At 41.4% G+C, this 8,865-nt stretch overlaps 1 protein-coding gene across 1 annotated transcript in view; it reads right to left on the reverse strand.

Moving 5' to 3' along the window:
- The window catches only part of LOC139755623 (uncharacterized), a 39,922-nt gene extending 39,466 nt beyond the window's left edge, over window positions 1-456 (reverse strand). Inside the window, exon 1 of the mRNA XM_071674194.1 lies at window positions 297-456. The gene's annotated coding sequence lies outside the window, so the exon portion shown is untranslated. The remainder of the gene's footprint in view (window positions 1-296) is intronic.
- Window positions 457-8,865: the final 8,409 nt, after the last annotated feature.

Raw genomic sequence — 8,865 nt, forward strand, 5'->3', positions numbered from 1 at the left:
TGTATTGCATACCAATTTACAGCATAAAAGAGATTTCCTTCAGAATTTAATCATAACATGATAATAATGAATTGGAATGTGGGTTCTATTATTTTCCCGGCACATTTATTGAATATTGAGCACTTCATCAATAGTTAGGTAATGTAATACATTCCTTTATCATCATTCACTACCCCTCGGCCACTGAAAGGAATGTAGAAAGATTAACACTTAGGATAAAGAAGCTTTTCAATCAACTGCAATTCACTTTCGAAACAGAATGCACTTTGCTCGGAAAAAATACCCTGAACTATTACCTGTTCATGGCGGCTTTGACGGCTCTGCTCTGACAAAATCCACTGCTCATGGGAGTCGCTGCTCTCTGTACACTACCTACTTCAATACACATATACAAATCGGTCATTTATAGGACACTCGCGAGTATAGTTCTTCCTCGACACGGTGTAGAAGGCCACTGACTCTTCCCGCAACCCGTCTCCTGTCAAGAAGTATGTTTACCTCACCTCCTCACGAGGATCATAGTTAAGAAGAGTAACTAAGACGGAGGGGAAAAAAAATAAACTTTACAACGACATCTATCGGTGCGCGACCCAACTAAAATGACGATATACAGCACGGTAGCATTTCTCATGGCAGAAAACATATATTTTGAGAAATAACTATAATACTTGATGCAATTTTCGTACGGGAGTGAGTTAGAGGTTAATGGAAATTCTTTTACAGGTAAGAGTCCTGCTCTATAAATATATATATATATTCTTTTTTACAGAGCGTATATAGGAGTTAATTGTTTGATATATGACAATTTTAGTTAATCAACTTAAGTTTACATATCCGCTAATCATAATAAGGTTAATAAACGCATTTTTTTTAACACTATTCTTTACTTATTTGTGTTCTATCACCTTTTACATTCACATTTCCTGTCATGCTAACCTTTTTCCCTTTATTTTTAAGAACTTAAGCTCTTGAATTTGGCCGTAAAATAAAAACCTTTGTTTAATCTTTGATCTTTAACAGAAAAATGTGAATATTTTTCGTTTATACAATATTTATTAAACGTATACCTGCCCTATATGCGCAGTTTTTTTCGTACAGAATATCATGTATGTAATCTCCCAATTAATAATACTTGCATACAAAAGATATTTAAGAGAGGAACATATGGAAGCATGTAGGAGCAAAGAAGTATTTATAGCTGGAACATACGAGTATACTGCATATAACTCGAAGACCATACATCCCCCACCAACACCATCACTCAACCACCACCATCACCACACACTATGTTCACGGCTCTTCAACAAAGCATTGGTTAGATATATTTGTTTAAGGTATATCCATTCCCAGGATCATTTAAGCCATTAAAGTTACTTACTAACCACCATCACTTCGACCATATTTGAACACGCTTTTCAGATATGAAGAGAACTTCTAAAACCCGACGCAATCTCGCTGTATACCTGGCCTTTAACGGATAATAATATGGTTGGGTTGTTTGGCCTTTAAGCCTATCAACTGCCAGGGTAATTAAAGCTGTAACTTTATTTAAGTGGTAAAGTTGTTATTAGTTGCGATATAGTTTTTGTTGTTGGTGATGGTGATATGATAAGGATTCTTCCTGTGGACAAACTGAATGTGACATTAACTTTTAAAAATGTGAGTAGTGTCTGTTTGTCTGTCTGTCTGTCTGTTCCTTCGTGCCCAATGGTTGTATTGCCTAGACGTATGATATACATATTCAATATGAGGGTAAAAAAAAAAGAATTAAAGGCAGATATCACCACAAATAGCAATAATTCCAAACTATATCAAATACAACACAAAAATGAAGATGAACATACATGAAAATGCCATGACCAAAGGATATGTTTACGGATCAGAAAATCACATAATCCGATACTGAAGAAAAGATGACATACATACCCAGAACGAGAAAAGAAACCCAAAAATATGGAACTTAAAATTAGGGATTTCTAAACTTCACAACGAACTGAGGAGTGTGAAAGACATTAAGAGGAGGAAGACAGTGGGGAACCAACGCCACAAATTTAATTTCACGTTCCTGGAGTCGTCTCCCTCGTGACACGGGACCGGGCCCTTCACACAACCTCACACACAACAAAAGTTCCCAACTTTATATATTATGAGGAAACTTTCTTCATGGCCTCCCCCCCTTCCATCTCTCTCCACACCACCCTCCTCCCCCATGACATTCTCATCTCCACAGGGGAAATTATCTCTTAAGGAAAGGTTGGGAGGGAGGGGGTTACAAATTGATGCGGATTTTGATTCATTTTTGAGAGTGATTAATGAGGTTGATTAATGAGGTTCAGGGGAGGTTTACGATCTAACGTAGCATCGTACATAACAGAAAGGATGGAGGGGCGGGGGGGTGATGGTTTTGTTTTTTCTTCTACAGTGATATACTAAATGGCTACGAAAAAAAAAATGTAATCCCCAATTAAGACCGTGTTGGAGAGAGAGAGAGAGAGAGAGAGAGAGAGAGAGAGAGAGAGAGAGAGAGAGAGAGAGAGAGAGAGAGAGAGAGAGAGAGAGACGGGAGCTGCGCGCTTGGCCCGTAATCCTGGCAAAATTTAGCCCTAAGTAATTGTAAGTAATCGTAAGTAGGTGGACTGGTACTTTACTTACTACCACGGCAGCTGCTTCAGTGGAGTAAAACCGCTCTGGAAATTCTTCCCTCCTGTATTATCACTTTCAGAGAGGGAGGAGCAGATGCAGAAGAGAGGAGCTCATTCATCTGTTCCTGACGCTCCTTCGCCAATGTGGGAAAGTCAAGGAGGTATATACATCTATAACGATAAAGAAAACGTGTTTTGGTGACCTCACCTTTGGAGTTAGTGACCTTATATCACGGGTCAGGACATCACCTCTTGTACGAATGGCAGTGACCTTAAAATCTAAGGTCATAACCTCACCCCTGGGGTCGGTAGTGACCAAAACCTCAGGGATCACGACATCACCTCTCGAGGGTATGACACTGACTTAACCATCTGAGGTCATAACCTCACCTCTAGGGGTCATGACCTGACCACTGGGGTCCGGATGACATCATTGTGGGCACTTCAGCATTCCCTCACTACTCGAAAGCGACAGTTGTTGGCCGGACGCAACATATTGGTTATCGGTCGGAATGGCTTGAAGAAGAACGCGAAAGTAAGAGTTCCTGAAACTTCACAACATTTATGAGTTAGAAGATTAGTTGGTGCTGTGGAGGGAGGTTGGGAGACCCATGTCATGGGACGAAGACGAAGAAGAATAAGGAGGAGGAGGAGGAGGAGGAGGAGGAGGAGGAGGAGGAGGAGGAGGAGGAGGAGGAGGAGGAGAAGAAAAAGAAGAAGAAGAGAAGAAGAAGAAGAAGAAGAAGAAGAAGAAGAAGAAGACGAAGAAGAAGAAGAAGAAGACGAAGAAGAAGAAGAAGAAGAAGAAGAAGAAGAAGAAGAAGAGAAGAAGAAGAAGAAGAAGAAGAAGAAGAAGAAGACGAAGAAGAAGAAGAAGAAGACGAAGAAGAAGAAGAAGAAGAAGAGGATGCTGATGATGATGAACACGATGAAGATGAGGAAAAGAAAAAAACGAAGATGATGAAGTAGAATATGGTGATGATGATGATGATGATGATGATGATGAACTAGCAGGAGACTAATAGTAAAGCAGATTGCTCCTCCTCACTCACTACTCCCTATTACACAAAATTCGGCAAGAACGTAGATATGATGGAGCAGATTGCGGTAGGAGCCTGAGTATACTGCCGAGGAAATTCCATGGGAAAGAATGAATGGACAGCACGTTCAAATGTAAAAAAAAAAAAAAGTGCTTAAAAGAAACAGAATTAGTTTCCTTCCTGTATACTTTTTTTACGGGCGAATGGCATCATTAAAGTTCACTTAATGAGTCGTGATTTAAATGAACATTGAGAGTCTTACTTAACTGCATCTGATGTAGAGTAGTTAATTTTAATGTTTTACAACTCTACAACTGGTGAAAAAAAAACTTTTGCCTACATTTGTATTGTATATCCTACCACTTAATTTTCATACGGTTGCTTTTGTTCGTTGTATTACTAATACGAAAAAAAAAAACAAAAAGAAATCGCGTTTCATGCTGTCAGTATCAAAAACATATACCAAATCTCTTCGGAGTACGAGCGTTTTTTTTTCTATTTATTTTTTTGAGAATACGAGTGATGTAAGATCACAATGGAATTAAAGGTCAGGAAGGCAAAGGTCTGCAGATCAAAAAGGTCAGGGTGTGGGAGGGGGGGAAGGGAAAGGGCCATGAGGTCAAAGTGTTGAATGGTAAAGGTCACGAAGTCGAAGAAGATGATGGTTAAGGTCAGAGGCAATGAGTGAGTGAGTGAGTGATCAACGAAGGCGACAAAAGAAACACAAATCGTTGACAGAGGGAGAGGGGCTGAGTGTTAGGGGTTACAAAAGAACTAAGACGAAAAAAAAGAAAGAGAGCGAGAGAGAGAGAGAGAGAGAGAGAGAGAGAGCGCACCACAGAGTTTTACACGCTACGTCTGGCAGCGGTGTGGGCCAAAGTAAACAAAGATTTGAACGCCACTTACTTAACGCCCAGTAAACCCTTGTTTTCGTACGGACGTTTTTATTTCCGCTGTAAAACTTCGGAGTGCAGAGGAACACCAGCAGCAAATACACCAGAACACACTGGCCAAATATAGGAAATTATCGGGGGCTAATGGTATTAGGTTGAGTCAAATCAACTATTTCTAATTATCTGTTTAGTACAATGGGCTACAAAGAGGGAATTCTGCATTTGTGGGAGTCCATATGTTAGGCACGCGCGTGCATGTGTGTGTGTGTGTGTGTGTGTGTGTGTGTGTGTGTAAGAATACTTATCTGTTGCAAGGAGTTGATGATTGTTCATTTAGACTAGCAATCGTCTCCGAGAATCTCCACATTTCACATTCATTACCCATCACGGTAAATATTATCAGGACGTGGAGGATCGTACGGTCGCATCCTAACAGGAATATCCGACGTGCGTCGTTCGCACAAACCTACGATACACGTTAAACCAGACGACGCATATGGAAATGACACTAACTGATTTTGACGACGTAAAATCCATGTTGTACTGAAAAAAATCAAACGTTTCCCCTCAAAAAAAAAAAAAGGGGGAGGGGGGAAAAAGTTTGAATTGAAAAATAGTTTGCTCTGTGCAAATAATTTCCATGGAAACAAAGTACTGGTTGCTTGCTAATGCACTGTGTTTTGTGAGACTGTTTTAACAGTGAATAATTTCACAGTGGGAACGTGTGGTGGGAACAGCTCCATTGTTCCTTCAGAACTGCTCTCTCTCTCTCTCTCTCTCTCTCTCTCTCTCTCTCTCTCTCTCTCTCTGAAACCTCACTCCAGAGAGAGAGAGAGAGAGAGAGAGAGAGAGAGAGAGAGAGAGAGAGAGAGAGAGAGAGAGAGAATCACAGGATACAACCCACTATGTTTGTGTCGTTTTCATAACACTCTTCCACAACACATCTCTCCACGAATGTGGAGGGGGTGTTATATATATATATATATATATATATATATATATATATATATATATATATATATATATATATATATATATATATATATATATATGTGCGTGTGTGTGTGTGTGTGTGTGTGTGTGTGTGCCTAAGAGGTCAAAGGTCAAGCACCATTAATTTTCACTCCACGCGCTAAAACTCCACCTGAATTCACACCAACATCAGTTAACAAGAAGATAAATGGCCGGACGACACTTCAGTTTGCTCGGCTACGTAAGTCGCCGGAGTTAAACGCCCCTCGCGACCTCCCCTCCCCCCCTGGTCATTAAGCCAGAGCCCTTAACTAACAGATGAGTCAAACACACACACGGAGGAGGAAATGATATGGTATTCCTGTAATAGTACGAGTATTGGGGGTAAGAAGACATGTTATGACCTATACTGTGTCATGTTATCTTCTATGGGGCTCCTGCAGCGCTCAGGAAGCCGGCCACGCCCACCCGTCGACACCACAGGTCACATAAAGTGTATTGTGTGTGTGTGTGTGTGTGTGTGTGTGTGACAAGAATGAGCGGCAACAGAGCAGCATCACTATTGTAGTAGATGCTTTGTGGACATGTAGGGCCATGAGATATACTAAATCGGTATTTGCAAGAGTTGTAGGAATGGATGTTGTCTAAAGCGTAAAGAAAAGCGTGACCCGCGTATGTCTGGGGAGTGTGGTTTGAGATGTGTGTATTGCTGGTGGACTCATGTTTAAGATGGATTTGGCAAAACAATTATTTACTGCTTGTCCGACCATGTTTTGTCAGTGTAATATGTGTTGGGGGTGAGGGTAAACTCTGAGTATATACATATACATATATTCATATATTGGCTACCCAATGAGGTAAGAGCAAAGACATCGAAAACGGGGCTCCCCATCAACCAATCACTTGCGTCACCGACACCAGGAGCGTGTGCAGCGTCAGCCAATCAACGCCTCACTTACTCCCCACACACACAGCGGGCACATCACCAGCCAATCACAGCTGGCTTTACAGAAAGGCATCGCAGCCAGTCCAGTACCACTAAGTGATTAAAACTACGACGACGACCAGCAATTCTACGTCTATCGTATATAACAAATTCAACCTTCCCTCGGTAAAGGTCATGAAGGCGTGTTTATACATAGATATTCTGATATATTCCAGGATGTCTCAATCCAGAGAGGGTTGTATGAGGAGAGTGTAGCAAGGCAATGTCAATAAATGAATAATGAAATGATATTTTCTAACCCACGCACCGTGAATAGACTCCGGAATATACAATATTTTTACGTGATATTTTATGCCAGAAATTCCCTGATGTCCTGGAGTGATGGCATAGCTAGGCTGGAGTTACTGCTCTCTCTCTCTCTCTCTTTCTCTCTCTCTCTCTCTCTCTCTCTCTCTCTCTCTCTCTCTCTCTCTCTCTCTCTGTACGATATCGACGCTGTTTCATACAACCGACAATGAAAGAGAGGAAAAAAAAAGGGTGAATTTCAAACGTGAATTATATCAGAGATGTACAGATGGCGAAATGAGAGACAGTTCAGAGAGAGAGAGAGAGAGAGAGAGAGAGAGAGACAACCTTTTGGCTCGCGACGGCCGTATCGTCGTGGTTGAGGTCAAGGGTCGCATCGTCGTCGTCGAGGTCAAGAGTCATATCGTCGTCGTTGAGGTCAAGGGTCGCATCGTCGTCGTCGAGGTCAAGGGTCGTATCTTCATCGTCGTCGAGGTCAAGGGTCGTATCGTCGTCGTTGAGGTCAAGGGTCGTATCGTCATCGTTGAGGTCAAGGGTCGAATCGTCATCGTCGAGGTCAAGGGTCGTATCTTCATCGTCGTCGAGGTCAAGGGTCGTATCTTCATCGTCGTCGTCAAGGGTCGTGTCGTCGTGGTGCTCAGTGTCAAAACAAGCACAATGAGACAGATCACCCGGGTCACCCCACTCACGTCGGCTTACCAATAAAGCAAAACCAAGAATGAGAAATATTGGAATATCCTTCACAAGACGGAAGGGACTGGCTAGGAAATCCAGGAAGGAAGAAAACCGGATTGAAGATGTCTTTCCAGAACGCCTGGACCCTGGAATGGGTATGACTTCCAGAATTTACAGGTCTTATAGACACGGGTCTTGGGAATGGGTATGACCTCCCAGAATTTAAAGGAATGGGAATAATCTCTAGAAGCAGTGGACACAATGTTAGTGTTTGGCAACACCACCTTCGACTTGTGTTGGCCTGAAGGTGGACGGACGGGGAAAGTAGATTAGGATGGGGGTGTGGCACGTAGGTAGAACACGGGAGAGTGAGGGAGTTAGAAAACGGGACGAAGGAAGAGTGGTTTCCTACACACACACACACACACACACACACACACACACACACACACACGACAAACAACAAGGCCCAACTTTGTGCTGGCAAGGATGGTTTGTTTGATCAGGGACCTCCCCCTCTATCTCCAGACTTGCTGGTTTTTTTGTGTCATAAATTGATATGCAAATTGCTGGCTTGGTCCCGACCAGAATAATAATGCTTGGGGAAGCAAATTATGTAAAACTTTCTAAAACGTTTTGACCGAAAGAATTTTCAGCAGATGTTTTAAAACATTCCTTTGTGCAAGACTTGGTCATTTTTTTCCTCACACTCACACACACACACACACACACACACACACACGTCATCATGGCTAAGTTGTATCATTATCAGTCGACGAAACACATGACAAAGTCTTGTTGTAGAACTTCTCGCTTCAAAGGAGTCCATCCTTTCCCTGCTGTCGAGTGTAGCGCAGTCAAGAAGCTGCAGGAAAATATATATATATATATATATATATATATATATATATATATATATATATATATATATATATATATATATACTACTACTAATGACTGCTATTATCACGATTAACAGCATCATTATAACGAAAGATATAGTCATTAATGTGGACGTGTAGGAAGGAAGATATGAGACCCTCTCCTGACGTACATAAGAGGGATGCAACATGAGCTGGGAGAGGAAATAGGGAAATAGGGGCATACATATATATATACATATATATATATATATATATATATATATATATATATATATATATATATATATATATATATATATATCTATATCATCAGTGGTGGAGTGAGAGTGCTGGGAGAGCGAGTACGTGGAACATAGGGATATTTAAGTGGATGATGAGTGTTGACGGGTGGTGACGGATGTTGACGGGTGGTGAGGAATATCGACGGGTGGTGACAAATACTGACGGGCAATCATAGATATGGACGGGTGGCGACAAATATCGATGGGTGATGACAAATATCGACGG

This window comes from Panulirus ornatus, chromosome 19 (assembly GCF_036320965.1).
Source record: "Panulirus ornatus isolate Po-2019 chromosome 19, ASM3632096v1, whole genome shotgun sequence".
Taxonomy (NCBI): domain Eukaryota; kingdom Metazoa; phylum Arthropoda; class Malacostraca; order Decapoda; family Palinuridae; genus Panulirus; species Panulirus ornatus.